This window comes from Macaca fascicularis, chromosome X (assembly GCF_037993035.2).
Source record: "Macaca fascicularis isolate 582-1 chromosome X, T2T-MFA8v1.1".
Lineage (NCBI taxonomy): Eukaryota > Metazoa > Chordata > Mammalia > Primates > Cercopithecidae > Macaca > Macaca fascicularis.
The window spans coordinates 22,982,478-23,001,394 of NC_088395.1; the positions used below are offsets into that span (position 1 = coordinate 22,982,478).

At 38.3% G+C, this 18,917-nt stretch overlaps 1 long non-coding RNA gene across 4 annotated transcripts in view; it reads right to left on the reverse strand.

The window, feature by feature from the left end:
- The window catches only part of LOC107128471 (uncharacterized), a 78,983-nt gene that overhangs the window by 30,556 nt on the left and 29,510 nt on the right, over nucleotides 1-18,917 (reverse strand). For 3 of the 4 annotated variants that reach the window (XR_012429889.1, XR_012429888.1, XR_012429887.1), the window contains exon 2: nucleotides 915-2,101. This is a non-coding gene — a long non-coding RNA (uncharacterized lncRNA). Of the gene's footprint in view, nucleotides 1-914; nucleotides 2,102-18,917 lie in introns of those variants that run through there. The other variant, XR_010584373.2, reaches the window with a different exon arrangement.

Below are 18,917 nucleotides of genomic sequence, written 5' to 3' on the forward strand. Positions count from 1 at the left end.
TATTGCATACACTTTTTAAGGCACTGCTACCATTGGAAAACATGATTCTCCTGGGTTAGGTAACAGATCAGGGCTTCAGTGACTACTCTACTGCGCTTCAGTCATGCATCACAAATGTTGACATGTACCCCTGAGAGTCTTGTGGAAATGCAGATTCCGATTCAGTGGGTATGATTCAGTGGATCCAGGTCGGCCGGGCGCGGTGGCTCAAGCCTGTAATCCCAGCACTTTGGGAGGCCGAGACGGGTGGATCACGAGGTTAGGCGATCGAGACCATCCTGGCTAACACGGTGAAACCCCGTCTCTACTAAAAAAAAATACAAAAAACTAGCCGGGCGAGGTGGCGGGCGCCTGTAGTCCCAGCTACTCGGGAGGCTGAGGCAGGAGAATGGCGTGAACCCAGGAGGCGGAGCTTGCAGTGAGCTGAGATCCGGCCACTGCACTCCAGCCTGGGTGACAGAGCGAGACTCCGCCTCAAAAAAAAAAAAACAAAAAAAAAACCAGTGGATCCAGGTCATGTACAAAGGTTCAGAAATAAGACAATTTCTGACTTTTTAACATTTCCAACAATTTTCCAGGTGATGCCCAGCTGCTGATCTGCAAACCACATATTGAGTAACAAAGTTATCATAGACATGGCGATTTTTACAAATTCACTATCGGTGAAATTTTTTAAAGTCATCTACCACTGTATTTCCCCTATGTCAGTGGTTATGAAAATTTTCCACTTCACACCTTTTACTTAACAGAATAACAGCTTTAATAAACAGCCTTGAAACACTGAAGCTTTCAGTTAAGTCCGAATTTAACCACTATGCAAAATGTGGCTTATGTAATGATTAAGAAATGATAATGTCCTTAGCAGATGAGGTAAATTATATTTAAGCTACATTTTTTTTTCTTCAAAAAGTCCGTTTTCTATGGCTCACCATGGGAATAAAAGGGATTCTCATCTCATGTGAGCATTTCCTAGTAATGAGATAGCTCTTGGGATAATTTAACTGGCCAGGAGAGCCAATCCAGACAGCCCTTAATCAGTAATGACAAATTGAAGCACCTTAAAAGTAAAAGAAGTTGTCTTTTCCAGCGCTTGCCATATTAGAGTTTAGCCATGCCCTAGAGTTATAAAACTGCTTCCTCATCAATCCATTCTCCATGCCACTAACATTACTTATTTTGGCTGAGCATTCAAGAGTTGAAATTTTAAACTAAATGATAGAAGAACTATACTTCCTAGACAGCATACATTCTGCCATGGCAGTACTGAAAACCGGAAGACTCTCACACTCAGTTTGAAAGTCTTCCCTCTCATTGTCCCCTTCTCACTAATCCTCTTTCTTTCTCAGTTCCCTTCCCTACCTTCATCAGTTGATATGCTGTATAAAGTTGTGGATGAAGTAAATTTCATGAGGAAAATTATATTTTAAGTGCACTTAACAAAAATTACTTTTTGTGATGGATTCTATATAAAGAAATAAATCATTCTTTGTAAACAATCATTCCCCAAATATCTGTGAACAAATGTTTCAAGTTCTTATCTCATTATTTTAAAGCAGAATATCTCTGTACTTTCACTTTATGCATCACTTTAAGTACTTGTGTTTTGTTTAATTGACAAAGGGAAACTAACACCCGTGAGATTGGTGAAGGATCTGGGGCTAGCAAGAGCAGTAGGTGGCTACTAGTAGTAGGGCTGAAAGATAATGGAGAGATCCATTATCTAGAATCCAGAAAGACCTGTGGTTATAGGAAAAAGACACCCCGTGCCCTTGGACACAGGAATATAGCCACTTCCCTTCCCTTCCAGGTTTGGCCAAACCAAACCCTGAATTGACAATGTCAGTAGAGGTCAGACTCCTGAAACACAAAGCAGGAGAGCAGCTTCTCTATGCTTCTAAACACAAAGCATAGAGAAGCATGCAGATAGAACTTGTAAGGCTGTGAAAAGAGCACTGGGCACACTGGCAGGTATAGGTAACATATAGGAAGTAGGAGAGTTGAGGGAACATTCACTTACTGAATGCTGAGATCATTAATCCCTTCCCCACAGTCACAGTAGCCAGGCTTCAATACTCCAGGCAGGAGATTGCATGGTTCATCTCTAGGGGATGAAAAAGAAATGAAAAACTAGATTAAAAATTGGAAGACTAAATTGGGAAAAAAATACTTAATGTAAAGCAAAAAGACAAAGAAATGAAAAATCAGAGGATAAGAAAAGTGAGGATGAAGCCAACAGTTCCAACATGAATAAACAGTTATAGAGTCCCAGAACATGAAGGGTGATAATGAAGGAGAAGAAATCATCAAAAAATAAAATTCAGCAAAACTTTCCAGATGGATTTCCAGATTGGAAAGACCTGCCAACTCTGCAGCACAATAGATTAAATCATGCCCTCACCAAGGGAACTTTACCATAGAATTTAACAGCATGGAGACAAAATGAAGATACTGTGAGCTTCCAGAGAGGAAGAAAAAACAGGTCATGTACAAAGGATCAGAAATGAGACTATTTCTGACTTTCTAACAGCAAAATAAGAAGCCTGTAGGCAATGGAGCAATACCACCAAACTTTTGAAGGAACACAATACCCAACCTATAATTCTACACTTAGCCAAGTTATCAATTAAAAGACTTTTTCAGATATGCAAAAACTCAAAATTGTATCTCCTAGCATCTCTTTCTCATTTGGTTACTGAAAAATGTGTTATATCAAAATGAAGGGTGTAAACCAGAATAGAGGAGGAAGTAGAATACAGGAAACATAAAACTCAGAGACAAACATATGCCAGAATGACCCATATGCACCATGCAGGGAAAATAACCAGTCCGATTCAGAGAGAATTCTTCAGAAAAAAATGAAATACCTGAATGCATTAGGGAAAACTGAGATAATTAATTAGGGAGAGAAGTTGAGTTAGTGATAAGTATGTATAAAACTAGGTAACTATAACATAAGGCAATTATTAGTATCAGAAAAAATATTTTGCGAAAAACAATCACAATATATGATGCAGCTCAGTTATAGATAGTGTTTACACGGTTATACTAATGTAAATAGTGAAGATTGAAGATCGCACTAACTTACAAGAGGAAGTCTGAATATGTGAGGATGGAGGAAAAAAGAGAACGGAATTTTCATTTTTCTTTCTGGAATGTCAATCAATAATATTTATACACAGAAAATCAAGAAGTAAGAATAAAAGCATATTATTTAGGGGAATGAAGATAAATACTCAGATATAGCTAAAAGATCATTGTAGTTTTCTGTATAATTTGCACAGAATAAGCGGACATATTTTTCTGCATTCAAAATGTAATGAAAATTTTAAAATAAATTTAAAATATAAAAATAAATTTCAAAATTTTAAAGATAAATAATATAGGATATTTCTGTCACTTCTGAGGTATGATAGTTCACAAATTACAGCATGCAATTCTTGTCTTTCTTTACATGGTTGTTTTTAATATATTTAATTGCAAAGGGAAATGTTTGCTTTCTAATTATTTCATAAAGCATGATTAAATCGAATGTTAGCACTGACGTAAATGATTCCTCTTATTCTTTAGTCTACTAAAACATGAATAAAGAACCTAGATGGATCTTTGAAAATTTCTACAATTTCTAACATTGATTAATCTTTGTACCATGTTTAGATTATTACGACTTGAAATTCTCCTTGAAAGTTGGCATTACCCTTAATGAAATACTGGAAGTTTGAAATAATGGAAACTCCTTACCATATAATAGAGGAAAATTATAACTTTTTCCTAAAACTGACTTTCTTTGTCAAGACTTTGATGAACAGTTTCTAATAATGACATTTTCCCAGGACAATTTGAAGATTATACTTTAGAATTCTTAATTAAGTTCTGTTGCTTCAACATGCCAACACTACAGCATATCAACAATGTGAATTTTTTCCTCCACTTTGTATAATGCATCTTAAAATCTATGATAGGAAAAATTTATCGTACTCATTTCACCAATCTCCTAACTAGAAAAAAAAATAAGATGATATGGCTTCATACTGTGCTTAGAGAGTGGACAGAAACTGAGAACTATGCTAAGGAAATATAAAGATTTACTTAAAATTCATTTGCATAGTAACGTGAAAATATATGTCCATGACTATTTAAGTTATGAAAAAATGAATAGAATAGAAGTGAAAAAACATAATTATCAATTCCAAATCAAAACATGAAAAAATAATACCAAGCTATTTGATTCACATTTTATATGTATTAGTTTATATAATCCTAAAAAGAAACCTATAAAATAAACACTATTACTATAGTAATTTATTTTACAAATAATGAAACCGAGACATGAAAGTGAAGAAATTTACCTTGCTAGAAAGTTGTAAATATGGAAAGTAAAAGTAAACCCAAACATCTCTGAGCAGAAACTATCCTTTAAGTCACTATTCTAAAACAATTTATAGTTAACCTTTAGCTAATTATGGTATGCCAACAGATTTCATTTGTATAGTAAAAATATAAGAACAGCTTATCTTTCTCCTCACTCATTTTCGACTTCAATGCTGTTACGCATGTTCTCCAATGTTTGTGATCCAGTCCTAGTCTAGCTTTAAGGGGAAAAAAAAAAAGCAATTAGAGCCAAGATGGCCAACTAGATGCAACCAGGAAGAGCTTCGACCACCAAGAGAGACCAGACCATCAAGTAGACCAGGATATTCTGAACAGATTTTTAGAAAATAAGGCATTTTAGAAAGAAGACATACAACAGATGCAAATCCTAGGATTATAGGGGAGGAGTGTGGGAACGCTGTGGTTGGTGGCCAAGCACCAGGACTTGTTCCTGGCCCTGAGAAGCTCCTAGGAAAGGGGTGAGTGAAATGGGTGTGGAGTGGCCCACTTTCACCATGGACCTCCATGAGCCTAGCTATGGGAGACCCCACAATTCCCAAGCACATTTGAGCTGGCAGCGAGAACTGTCTAGCAAGTTGGCAGAGACAGAACTCCAGCCTGTGTGGAGCCCAGAGGGTTTGGCCTGGGACTGGCTGCAGTGGAGCATGGCCATGGGCGTCCATCCCCCAAGACTCTCCATACTCCTCTAGGTGACTTTAGGCTTTGTTATTAATAGCTGCCAGAAATGGACAGAGCAAGGCTGTCTTGCCCACGTGAAAGAAACAATCTGATCTGAAAACCCCCTGTCTTCTGGCCTCTCCCAGGATTCCTGCCTGGCTGAAGCCACTTGCAGCACAACCAGTGCCATAGCTCTTTCACCAGCATACCCCACCTAATCACTGGAGTGCTTCTGCAAATGGACATCCACCGGCAGACACCGACCCACAGCCTTCCCCAACCAGTGTGCAATCACCTGCAACCTCCCCCGCTGCCCTGCCAGCATACATGTGTGTGCAGACCTGCCACCACCTTGCCAGCACAGATGTGCACGGGAGCCCGCCACTGCACCACCGGAGTGCTTTTCCCAGCAGCGCCATCAGAGTGTTATTGCTAGCAGACTTGGAACACTCGGACCTCTCCAGCATATCAGGTGCTTAAACCTCAAAAGGCCCGAGAATAAAGCTGTGGGTTTGGTACCAGCCTCCTGAGTTTACAGCATGTAGCCTAGCAGTGCTGAGTTGAGTCTTGGCCTCCTGAAACCATCCAGAAATGAAGTCAATTGACTAAGCCCAACTTACACTGCAGTCAAACCCCCAAGGACCTCAAGGAATATAAAAGCAAAAAGGCTCATACAAAAGACAGCAACTTCCAAGATTAAAGGAACATCAGCCCACACAAATGAGAAAGAATCAGTGCAACTCTAAAAGTCAAAGTGTCTTCTTACCTCCAAACTACGGCACTAACTCCCCATCAATGCTTCTTAACCAGACTGAAAAGGCTGAAATGACATAAAATTCAGAATCTGGATGGCAAGGAAGCTCATCAACACACAGGATAAGGTTAAAACCCAATCCAAGGAAAACAGTAAAATGGTCCAAGAGTTTAAAAATGACATAGCCATTTTAAGAAAGAACCAAACTGAACTTCTGGAAATGAAAAATTTACTACAGGAATTTCAGAATGCAATTGGTAGCATTAATAACACAATAGACCAAGCTGATTAAAGAATATCAGAGCTCAAAGACAGTTCCTTCTAATCAATGCAGGCAGAAAAAATAAAGATACGAGAATTTTTTTTTTGAGACATAGTCTCGCTCTGTCGCCCAGGCTGGAGTGAAGTGGCATGATATTGGCTCACTGCAAGCTCCGCCTCCTGGGTTCACACCATTCTCCTGCCTCAGCCTCCCGAGTAGCTGGGACTACAGGTGCCTGCCACCACACCAGGCTAATTTTTGGTATTTTGGTAGAGACGGGGTTTCACCATGTTAGCCAGGATGGTCTCGATCTCCTGACCTCATGATCCACCTGCCTCGGCCTCCCAAAGTGCTAGGATTACAGACATGAGCCACCGCACCCGGTGAGAATTTTTTAAATGAACAAAACTTCCAAGAAATATGGTATTATTTAAAGAAAGCAAACCTACAAGTCACTGGCATTCCTAAAAGAGATGGAGAGAGAGAAAGACATTTGGAAAACTTAATTGAGGATATTGTCCACAAAACTTTTCCTAAGCTTGCTAGAGAAGTCAATATGCAAATTCAGAAAATTGAGAACCCTTGCAAGATACTATACAAGATGACCATCCCCAGACACACAGCTCAAAAGTCAACATGAAAGAAAAAAATCTTAAAAGCAGCCAGAGAGAACACACAGGTCACATAAAAAGAGAATGACATTAACAGTTGACCTTTCAGCAGAAACCTTATAATCCAGAAGAGATTGGGGGCCTATATTCAGCATCCTTAACCTTTTTACCACTTAGGGAAAAAAAAAAAAAAAGTGCAGCTTACTGCCAATGCTCATTTAATATTAAATACACACTCTTTGAGGCTGAAGCAAATCTGACTGATTTTCAATGTGAAAATAAAATATAAAAACTGTTCTTGGAGTTATTTCTAAACACAACTAACATCAGAATCATCTGAATTATTAGAATCATCTATTTCAGGAAAATCAGATTCATCAAATTAATCTTTGGCCAATAACTATTTGAGAACAATGTTAACATCATGCACAGGAATGCTACGTTTTCTAAAATGAGACATTCTCAGTGATCAAGAATTACTATATTTTGTAAATGCAAATACCACTACTATAAACAGAATGCTACAAACACAATAATGTCTTTTGTTTCTTAGTTGATATACTAGAGCAATGCAAAAATAATAATAAAAGTGGGATATTTTGTGGCAAATTTATCTCAGAGTAAATGCTGCAGCTTCCTGCAAGTATTCTTGGGGTATATGGGAAAAGGGTTAAAGAAAAGAAATTCTAACCAAGAATTTTATATCCAGCCAAACTAACCTTCATAAGTGAAGGAGAAATAAAATCCTTTTCACACAAGCAAATGCTAAGGGACTTTGTTTCCACCAGACCTGTCTTACCAGAGGTTCTTAAGGTAGTGCTAAACATGGAAATGAAAGACTGGTACCTGCCACCATAAAAACACACGTAAGTACACAGCCCACTGACACTACAAAGCAACTATACAATCAAGTCTATATAACAGCCAGCTAACAACATGATGACAGGATCAAATACTCACATATCAATATTAAGCCTGAATGTAAATGGGCTAAACACCTCCACTTAAAAGATACAGAGTGGCAAGTAGGATAAAAAAAGCAAGACTCAACTATAGGTGTTATTAGTCAGGGTTCTTCAGAGGGACAGAACAAAAATGATATATGTATATATAAAAGGGAGTTTATTAGGGAGAATTGGCTCACACAATTACAAGGCAAAGTCCCACAACAGGGGAAAAGAAAGAAGCCATCAGTGGCTCATTCAGTTTCGAAAGCTTAAAAACCGGGGAAGCCAACAGTGTGGCCTTTGGCCTATGCCCAAAAGCCCGAAAGTACCTGGGAAGCTGCTGGTACAAGTCCCAGAGTCTAAAGGCTGAAGAACTTACATTCTGATGTCCAAGGGCAGGAGGAGGAACAGTGGAATCAAGCATCCAGCACGGGAAGAAGAAAGAGAGCCAGAAGACTCAGTAAATAAACTTATCCCACCTTCTTCCACCTGCTTTGTTCAAGCTGCCCTGGCAGCTGAATGGATGGTGCCCACCCACATTGAGGGTGGGTTTTCCTCTCCTAGTCCACTGAATCAAATGTCAGTCTCCTCTAGCTATAGCGTCACAAACACATGCAGAAACAATACTTTACAAGCCATCAAGGTATCCCTAATTTCAATCAAGTTGACCCCTAATATTAATCATCACAGTTGTCTTCAAGAGATCCATGTCACATGCAATGACACCCATAGGCTCAAAGTAAAGGGATGGAGAAAGATGTGTCAACCAAATGGAAAACAAAAAAAGATCAGGGGTTTCTATTCTTATTTCAGACAAAACACACTTTAAACGAACAACAATCAAAAAAGACAAAGAAAGGCATTACATGATGATAAAGGGTTCAATTCAACAAGAAAACTTAACTATCCTAAAGGTATACGCACCCAACACTGGAGCATCCAGATTCATAAAACAAGTTCTTAGAGACCCACAAAGAGAGTTAGATGACAACACAATAATAGTGGAACACTACAACACCCCGCTGACAGTGTTAGACAGATTATCCAGGCAGAAAACTAACAAAGATATTTGGGATCTAGACTCAACATTTGACCAAATTGACCTAATAGACATCTACAGAACACTCCACCCAACAACAACAGAATATACATTCTTCTCATCTGCACATGGCACAGACTCTATGATTGACCATATGCTCAGTCATAAAGCAATTCTCAACAATTTCAAAACACTGAAATCACATCAACCACAATAATGACCCCAACACAATAAAAATAGAACTCAATTCCAAGAAGAACTCTCAAAATCACATAATTATATGAAAATTAAACAAAATTCACCATCCTTAACCTTTTCCCATTTAGAAAAAAAGTGCAGCTCGCGGTCAATGCTCATTTAATTTTATATAGACACATTCTTTGAGGCTGAAGAGCCTGATTTTCAATGTGAAAATGAAAAATAATAAATGATATTTGGGGCCAGGTGCAGTGGCTCATGCCTGTAATCCCAGCACTTTGGGAGGCCGAGGCGGGCGGATCACGAGGTCAGGAGATTGAGACCATCCTGGCTAACATGGTGAAACCCCATCCCTACTAAAAATAAAAAAAATTAGCCGGGTGTGGTGGTGGATGCCTGTAGTCCCAGCTACTCGGGAGGCTGAGGCAGGAGAATGGCATGAACCTGGGAGGCGGAGCTTGCAGTGAGCCGAGATAGCACCACTGCACTCCAGCCTGAGTGACAGAGCGAGTTTCTGTCTCAAGAAAAATTAAAAATAAAAATAAATAAATGACTTTTGGAAAAAGAATGAAATCAAGGCAGAAATTTTTAAAAATTCATAGAACCTACTGAAAACAAAGACACAATGTACCAGAATCTCTGGGACACAGCAAAAGCAGTGTTAAGAGGAAAGTTTATGATGTTAAATGCCTACATTAAAAATTTAGAAAGATTTTAAATAAACAACCTAGAGATTTTAAACTAACCTAAAATTTAAAATAACAACCTAAAGATTTTAAACTAATCTAAATTTTAAAATCACAACCTAAAGATTTAAAATTAACAACACCTGGGGGAACAAGAAAAACAAGTGCAAACCAACCTCAAAGCTAACAGTAGGAAAGAAATAACCAAAATCAAGCTGAACTGAATGAAATTGAGACAAGAAAATCCATACAAAAGATCAACTAAACCAAAAGTTGTTTAGCTGAAAGAACAGAAAAGATTGATAGACCAATACCTAGATTAATAAAGAAGAAAAGAGAGAAGAGCAAAAAATCCAATTGGAAATGAAAAAGAGGACATTATCACTGATCCCACAGAACCACAAAAAAACCCTCAGAGACTGTTATGAATACTTCTATGCATACAAACTAGAAAACCTAGAAGTAGATAAATTCATGAAAACACACAACCTCCAAAGATTGAACCAGCAGGAAATTTAAACCCTGAACAGACCAATAATGAGTTCCATAACTGAATCAGTAATAAAAAACCTACCAACCAAAAAAAGTCCTCCATGATATATATTTACAGCTGAATTCTACCACATGTACAAAGAGGACCTGGTACTAATCCTATTGAAACTATTTCAAAAACTAGAGGACGGACTCCTTCCTAACTCATTCTATGAGAACAGCATGATTCTGATACCAAAACCTGGAAGATACACAACAAAAAAAGAAAATTTCAGGTCAACGTCCTTGATGAGCACAGATGCAAAAATCCTCGACAAAATACTAGCAAATCCAACCCAGCAGCACATCAGAAAGCTAATTCACCATGATCAAGTAGGCTTTATTCCAAGGAGGCAAGGTTGGCTCAACACGTAAAAATCAATAAATGTGATCCATCACATAAATAGAACAACAACAACAACAACACCAAAACCCACATGCTCATCTCAATAGATGCAGGAAAAGCTTCAGTAAAATTCAACATCCCTTCATGCTAAAAACCCTCAACAAACTAGGCATCAGTGGAACATACCACAAAATAATAAAAGCCATCTATGACGGACTCACAGCCAACATCTCAATGAATGGGCAAAAGCTGGAAGCATTCCCCCTGAGAACCATAAAAAGACAAGGATGTCCACTCTCACCACTCCTATTCAAGATAGTAGTGGAAGAACTAGCCAGAGCAATCAGGAAAGAGAAAGAAAAGTCATCCAAATAGGAGAGAGGAAGTCAATCTATCGCTATTTGCAGATGATATGATTCCATACCTAGAAACCCCTTTTTCTCTGCCCAAAGGCTCCTAGAACTGATAAACAACTTCAGCAAAGTTTCAGCATAAAAATCAATTTACAAAAATCAGTAACATTTCTATGTATGTATGTTTGTATGTATGTATGTATTTATAGAGATGAGGACTCACTATGTTGGCCAGGCTGGTCTCGAACTCCTGAGCTCAAGTGATCCTCCCACTTTGGCCTCCCAAAGTGCTGGGATTATAGGTGTAAGCCACCATGCCCAGCCCCAGTAGCATTTCTATACAGCAATAACATCCAAGCTGAGAGCCAAATCAAAAATGCAATCCCATTCACAAAAGTCACAAAAGAATAAAATACCTAGAAGTGCAGTTAGCCAGAGAGGTGAAAGATCTCTACTACAATGAGAATTACAAAACACTGCTGAAAGAAATCACAGATGACACAGACAAATGGAAACACATTCCATGCTCAAGGATTGGAAAAATCGATTTTGTTACAATGGCCATACTGCCCAAAGCCATTTACAGATTCAACGCTATTCTTTTCAAACTACCAACATAATTTTTCACAGAATTAGAAATAACCTTTCTAAAATTCATATGGAACCAAAAAAGAGCCTGAATAGCCAAATCAATCCTATGCAAAAAGAACAAAGCTGGAGGCTTCACATTACCTGACTTCAAACTATAATGCTACAATAACCAAAACGGCATGATACTAGTACAACAAAAGACACATAGACCAAAGGAACGGTTAGAGAATCCAGAAATAAAGCTTCACACCTACAACCATCTGACCTTTGACAAAGTCAACAAAATCAATGGGGAAAGGACTTCCTATTCAGTAAATGGTGCTGGAATAACTGGCTAGCCATATGCAAAAGACTGAAACCGGACCTTTCACCACATACAAAAATCAACTCAAGATGGATTAAAGAGTTAAATGCAAGAGCTCAGACTAAAACACTCTAGAAGAAAATCCAGGAAATATCATTCTGGACATACACCCTGGCCAAGATTTCATGACAAAGTCTCCAAAAACAATTGCAACAAAAACAAAAATTGACGAGTGGGACCTAATTAAAGAGCTTCTGCACAGCAAAAGAAACTATCAACAGAGTAAACAGACGATCCACAGAATGAGAGAAAATATTTGCAAACTATGCATCTGACAAAGGTCTAATATCCACCATCTATAAAAACTTAAACCAATTAACAACCAAAAAACCAACAACCCCATTAAAAAATGGGCAAGGGATATGAACAGATACTTCTCAAATGAAGACATATACATGTCTAACAAGTATATGAAAAAATGCTCAACATCACTAATCATTAGAGAAATACAAATCAAAACCACAATGAGATACCATCTCACACCAGGCAGAATGACTATCACTAAAAAGCTTGAAAAAAAAGTAACAGATGCTGGCAAGGTTGCAGAGAAACGGGAAGGCTTATGGGAATGGAATGCTGGTGGGAATGGAAATTAGTTCAGCCACTGTTGAAAGAAGTTTGGTGATTTCTGAAAGAATTTAAAAAAGAACTACCATTCAACTTAATAATCCCACTACTGGGCATAAACCCAAAGGAATATAATCAATCATTTTACCAAAACACACATGCATTCCTATGTTCATCATGGCACTATTCACAATAGTAAAGACATGGAAACCACCTAGATGCCCATGAACAGTGAGCTGGATAAGGAAACTGTGGTACATATATACCATGGAATACTACACAACCAGAAAAAGAACGAGATAATAGCCTTTGCAGCAACATACATGCAGCTGGAGGCCATCATCCTAAGTGAATTAACACAGGAAGAGAAAATCAAATACTGCATATTCTTACTTTATAAGTAAGAGCTAAAAACTGAATACACATGGATACAAAGATGAAAACAATAGACACTGGGGCCTACTTGAGGGTACACAGTGGGAGGAGGGTGAGGGTTGAAAAATTACCTATTGGGTACTATGCTTACTACCTGGTGATAAAATCATCTGTACACCAAACCCTAGTGACATGCAATTTACCCATGTAACAAACCTGCATATGTGTCTTCTGAACCTAAAATAAAAGTTGAAAACAAAAAAGTAGCCAGGCGCAGTGGCTCACACCTGTAATCCCAGCACTTTGGGAGACCAAGTCGGGTGGATTGCCTGAAGTCAGGAGTTCGGGACCAGCCTGGCCAACATGGTGAAACCCTGTCTCTGCTAAAAATACAAAAATTAGCCTGGCGTGGTGGCAGGTGCCTGTAACCCCAGCTACTAGAGAGGCTGAGGCAAGAGAATCGCTCGAACCTGGGAAGCGAGGTTGCAGTGACCCCAGAATGCGCCATTGCACTCCAGCCTGAGAGACAGAGCAAGACTCTGTCTCACAAAAACAAAAAAGAAGGGAGGGAAGGAAGGGAGGGAGGGAGGGAAAAATAAGAAAAGAAAGAAAAAGGAAATAAAAAAAAATACCGACTCTAAAAATGCTGTCAATCATAAATCCTACCAAAGTAGTAATTTCTGGTTTCCTCTAAATATACTTCCCTTGTTTGACTCATCACTTGGAATTGTGGATGTTTTGACTTATTTGGGGCATAAAGTGATTCCCTGACCTTTTTAACCACACAATATCCACAACCTTCCCCCTTGTTATTCTCTATCTCCTTCTTAGGCTTTATTTTTCTCCAAAACACCTATCATAATCTGATATTACATTATATACTATATCCATTTGTTTACATCCTTTTGCCTCCAATATAAATTCCTTGAGGACAAGGATTTTGTCTTGTTTTCCATTATAAACCTCATAGCCAGAACTGTGCCTACATATAATACATACTCAATTAATACTTGTTGAATGAATAAATTAACAAATTGTTTTTCACTTGTAAAGAGATATCATCATGTATACTAAGGAGATACACTAAACATCATAGCATTATGTTACATATAATGCATTATAAATTGCATATAGTTAAAATTCCTAGTGATCTTTAATATGATATCTATTCAAAAGCCTTTATAATTGGCATTTAAAAGTATTACTACTTTGAGTCTAGTTGTAATTTTGTCTCATTTCAATGTAATAATGTCCCTAAGAAATACATTTCTACTCAAACTTGCTCTAGAGCAGCAGAAGTTGTTCTTTATAAAACTCATTATCAAGATAATCTAAATGAGAGATACAATTGCTTAATGTGCATCTTTGTTTCTAATTCATTTTAGTTCTTTTAAAAACAGGGAGAGGCATGCAGATTCAGAACTTTTCAAAAGCCATAGTTCCTTTCTGTATATAATTTACAACCTTTTCATTATATTCCCAACATTTTTATCACTCATGTGATATGCTCTAAGCATTCTGGTGAGAAGCACTTCATGAATAAAATGTATCAGTGCCTGTAAAATTTGTAAGAAGAATACCTCAGGCATACTTGAAATAGAGCACATTTTTGACACTTCACACTTGTAATAATTCATACTCCAGAGGCCTTTTTCATCTTGTATATCAGCAAGCTGGAAAACCTCCATAGACAGGAAGGGAAAATTCCCTAAGCTTCTGTGCCATGTTCCTAAAATGATTGGGCTAAGGTTGCTCCCTTCCCACACACGACATTTTCAAAAGTTAAAATCTGCTAATGGCCCCTCAAGCAAAACCTTTTTGCCTTTTGGTGATGTTGTGACACCAACTAAGAGTTCTCACACTGTATTAAGTATGAAGGTATATCCCCAGTTACATTACTAGTAGTGTAATGTAAGAGAGGAGGATTGTCTGACTTAACTTATTCCTAGTTTTTGATCATCTGCTAAAGGATAATAATACACGTTTGCAAAATAAACCATCAATGCACAAAAGCTTAACATTATCATTCACCCCAAATTGAACTGTAATTGGAATATAATGAATACTTGGAGTATTTCTTAAACATCTCCCACATTCCTAATGTTTTTTCCTAAAATTCCATGTTTTCTGTTAACTTACGATGGAAAGCTGACCTCCAAAGCAACACAAATACTATGTATACCACATATTGAAGTATACCTGATCTTGTTGAAGACATTGATAACTTCCTCATTGCAAAAATCATCTTCAGTTATTTTCCATCTTGTTGGAACACTTACTCAAGCACTTGAAGCTGCTGAGTCATTCCTTTCATTAACTAAAAAAAATACTGTGCACTTATGTTATTCCAAGCAGTGGGAATACAATAATTAATAATAATTTTTAAAACCATCTCAAAGCTCAAAGGAGTTTACAATCTAGTGGCAAAACAGAGTAATTACCAGATAATTATAATTCAGAGTGGTAATGTCATAAAACAGTGAGAAAATATTGCAATAATAGGGGCTCCAGCCCCAGACTTTGGGGGTTAGGAAAAGCTCCCATAGGAGATTGCATTCAAGTTGAGTCTGGAAGAATTAGTCAAGTCATCCAGGGGAAGGATTTAGGGAAATGGAGTTCCCGAGATAAGTTAGTATATACATGATCCCAGAAGCAAGAAAGAACGGAGAATTTGGAGAACTTCAAGCAGCTCAGGATGGCTAGAGCTTAAAAGTCAGGGCCGAGGACGGTGGCTCACACCTGTAATCCCAGCACTTTGGGAGGCTGAGGCGGGCGGATCACGAGGTCAGGAGATCGAGACCATCCTGGCTAACATGGTGAAACCCTGTCTCTACTGAAAATACCAAAAATTAGCTGGGCATGGTGGCGGGTGCCTGTAGTCCCAGCTACTCGGGAGGCTGAGGCAGGAGAATGGCGTGAACCTGGGAGACAGAGCTTGCAGTGAGCTGAGATCGCGCCACTGCACTCCAGCCTTGGTGACAGAGAGAGACTCCACCTCAAGAAAAAAAAAAAAGAATCAGGGGCAAAGTAGTGAGAGAAGAGGACAGAGGTCTGAATACATTTATCATGCTAAAGAGCTTGGAACTCATTTGAAGAATAACGGAGTATCTTGAACCATTTTCAACACAGAGACATGTGATCGGTGTGACTGCCTTGTGGAGTACTGATTAAAGGGATCAAAATCAGAGGCAGAGGAAAATATGGGGAGGCCATTGTAGGCATGAGATGATGGCAGCTTGAACTAGAATGGTGTCAGTAAAGCACAAAGAGAAGTAGATGGCTAGATTTCACAGCTATTCAGGATGCAGAAGCAAGAGGTTTTTGTGGTGTTTAGTGGTCTGCTGAATGTGAGTAGTAACAGAGAGGAAAAAAGTAAAGGATGAGCCTCAAGTTTCTTCATAGAGACCCTCATGTTCAAGCTAAGTTGCCCAGAAGGCAGTTGGATATATAGGTCCAGAGCTCAGGAGAAAGAACTAGTTTGGAAGGTAGGTCTACTCTGGTTTCTATTCTACCTCTCTGGCCACTGCTTCTTTGAACTTGTTTTATTTGGCACACAGATATAGACCTTATTTCTAATGATTCCATCCTCATACACATTCTCTTTCACTCTACACTCTTCCCCATGGATTTCACATACACACTCGGTATTAATGACCAGAAATGTTTGGGTTCCTCACAAAACAACTGTATTTGGGAGATGATCCTGGGAAACACCAAAAGAGGAGTTGAAAAATAATATAGGGAAGGGCAAGTAGCCTATAAAGGGTGAATTTCCAAGCAAGTTACCACTGTGGGTAAAGAGAGCTAAAATTCACTGGGGAAGTCTGGTAAACTATACAGAAGACATGCCTCAGAGTTACCCAACTTGATAGGTGAGGAAGCTCATGTATTAATACACCAATTTCAGTCAGCCATTGGTCAATGGCTGCTAACCTGCCTCCTCTAGGTACATACGTACATGGGTAGAGAAGGCTGTGACACTAGGAAAAATATTTAGTCATAAAAATGCAATTGCAAGTCTGCCCTATGCTGATAAAGCCCATACACACATAGGTAGGACAATTACAGAATCTGTTACAACATATGTGCACAACTCCCAAATCTATAGCTTCAGCAAAAGGATAATATTGAAAGTCAGATTCCATTGTGAAACTATAAAGTGCCATCTAAAATGAGCTGTTGATTAAAGGAACCAAGAAGAGAGAAGTGAAAACCAAAATATGGAACCAAGCAAACATAAGAGAACCAGAGAGGCAAAAGTATACATTAAACATTCAGAGTACAGGAGATGGAAACGGCGTAGCTACACAAAGTGAGTTCTGAGGACCGGTAGTATCAGCATCACTTGAGAGAGTGTTAGATATACAGACCTACTGAATTACAAGTCACAGAAGCAAGATCTCCAGTTCTTAAGTATACACATTAAAGTTTAAGAAACGTTTTTCTTTCTTCTTTAGAGCATGTGTCACCATAATGAAGACTTTTAAAATGCATTCCTAGGTACTCGTATTTGGGTGGGTGCCCATATCCATTGCCCGTAATTCCTAATCCTCTTACATAGCACCTAGATCTACCAAACTCTTTAAGCCAAAAATCTAGACTCCTCTCTCTATTACTCGCCATTGACAATCTCTATGATTCTCTGCCAGTGCCATAGTGTAGGTCTGTATCCTTTACAAAAGATAATTGCAATAACTTTTTCACTGGTATCACTGACTTCTGGGTCTTCCTGCCCCAATTTAACCTCCAAAATGACACAGAGCAGTTCTTGAAGTACAAACTACCATACTGTTCCTCACTTAAATAATACAGTGGTTATCCAACAACTTTGAGACAAATTCCTAATACTTAGTCTAGTACCATGAGCTCATCCATGATCTGGTATCTGCTTATCTTCTTGCAAATATACTGGCCTAATATAGTTACTGTAATTTGAGCATTAAATCTAATGCTAAACTTCCTGTCAATCAACTCATAAGGGACATGAGGGTTACATAATCTTTATCTTTAAAAGTCTGGTGCATTAAAATTTTCATTTGCTACTTTGGATTTAACAGCAGGTTAAAAGGCCACAAAAGGGCCTTCTCTCGAAGTACTATGTATCCTGGGTTATTTGCAGGCTCTAGCCCATAAGCTAGTGCAAGGATGGTAATCCTCTGTTAAAAACCTGAATTGTTATGTTCAAGACTGTCCCTTAATTTCCAGATATCCTTTATCTGGCATATAGACAACAGTTGCTCTTTTTCTTGAACACTGAAGTCATAAATCAGTCCTGTCCCTTACCACACCTAGCCCCAACAAGGAACTTTATTGAAGGCAGGAGCCATGAGAACCCATCCAGAATACCTTAGTCTGTTTTGTTCTGCTGTGAAGGAATACCTGGGAGTGGGTCATTTATTAAGAATAGACATTTATTTCTCACAGTTCTGAAGGCTGTGAAGTCCAAGATCAAGGTGCCAGCATCTGATGTAGGATTTCCTGCTGCATGCTGACATGGCAAAAGGGGGAAGGGCAAGACAGGAGTGAACTCTATGCCTTCACATAGCAGAAGAGCAGAAGGGGGAGAACCAATTCCCGTAAGTCTTTTCTAATAGTAGCATTAATTCATAATTGAGTCCAGAGCCCCCATAATCTAAACACCTCCTATTAGGCCCCATCTCTCAAAACTGTTGCATTGGATATTAAGTTTCCCACACCTAAATTGTGGGGGCCACATTCAAACCATAGCACCAAAAAGGAGGGCAAATCATACAATTATCATTTTATGATCAAATTTTTTAAGAGATGAAGGTATTTCTGGTATTCAATTTTGGATGACTTTCTTACCTGAGCCATGATATAAGGAAAATCAAATAACATTATGTACAATATCTTTAAAAGGATTTTTCAACAATAAATACATTGTTTGTATATTTTCCTTTTAAAAATAGCTTTGTTGAGGTATAATTGATGTTCAAAAATCTGCAAATTTTATTGGTGAGTTTGGGCATATGCATACACATATGTGATACCATCACTACAATCAAGGTAATAAATATTTCCATCACTTCGAAAAGTTTACTTGTGCCCCTGTCGTTGTGTGTGTGTGTGCATGTGTGTGTTTGTGTGTGATAAAAACACTTAATATGAGATCTACCCCCTCAACAAATTTTTAAGTTCACAATACCATATTGTTAAATATGCACAGGCAACAAATCAAAAATAGCCAAGTAGGACTACAGCAAACTTAAAAGCAAAGCAAATAATC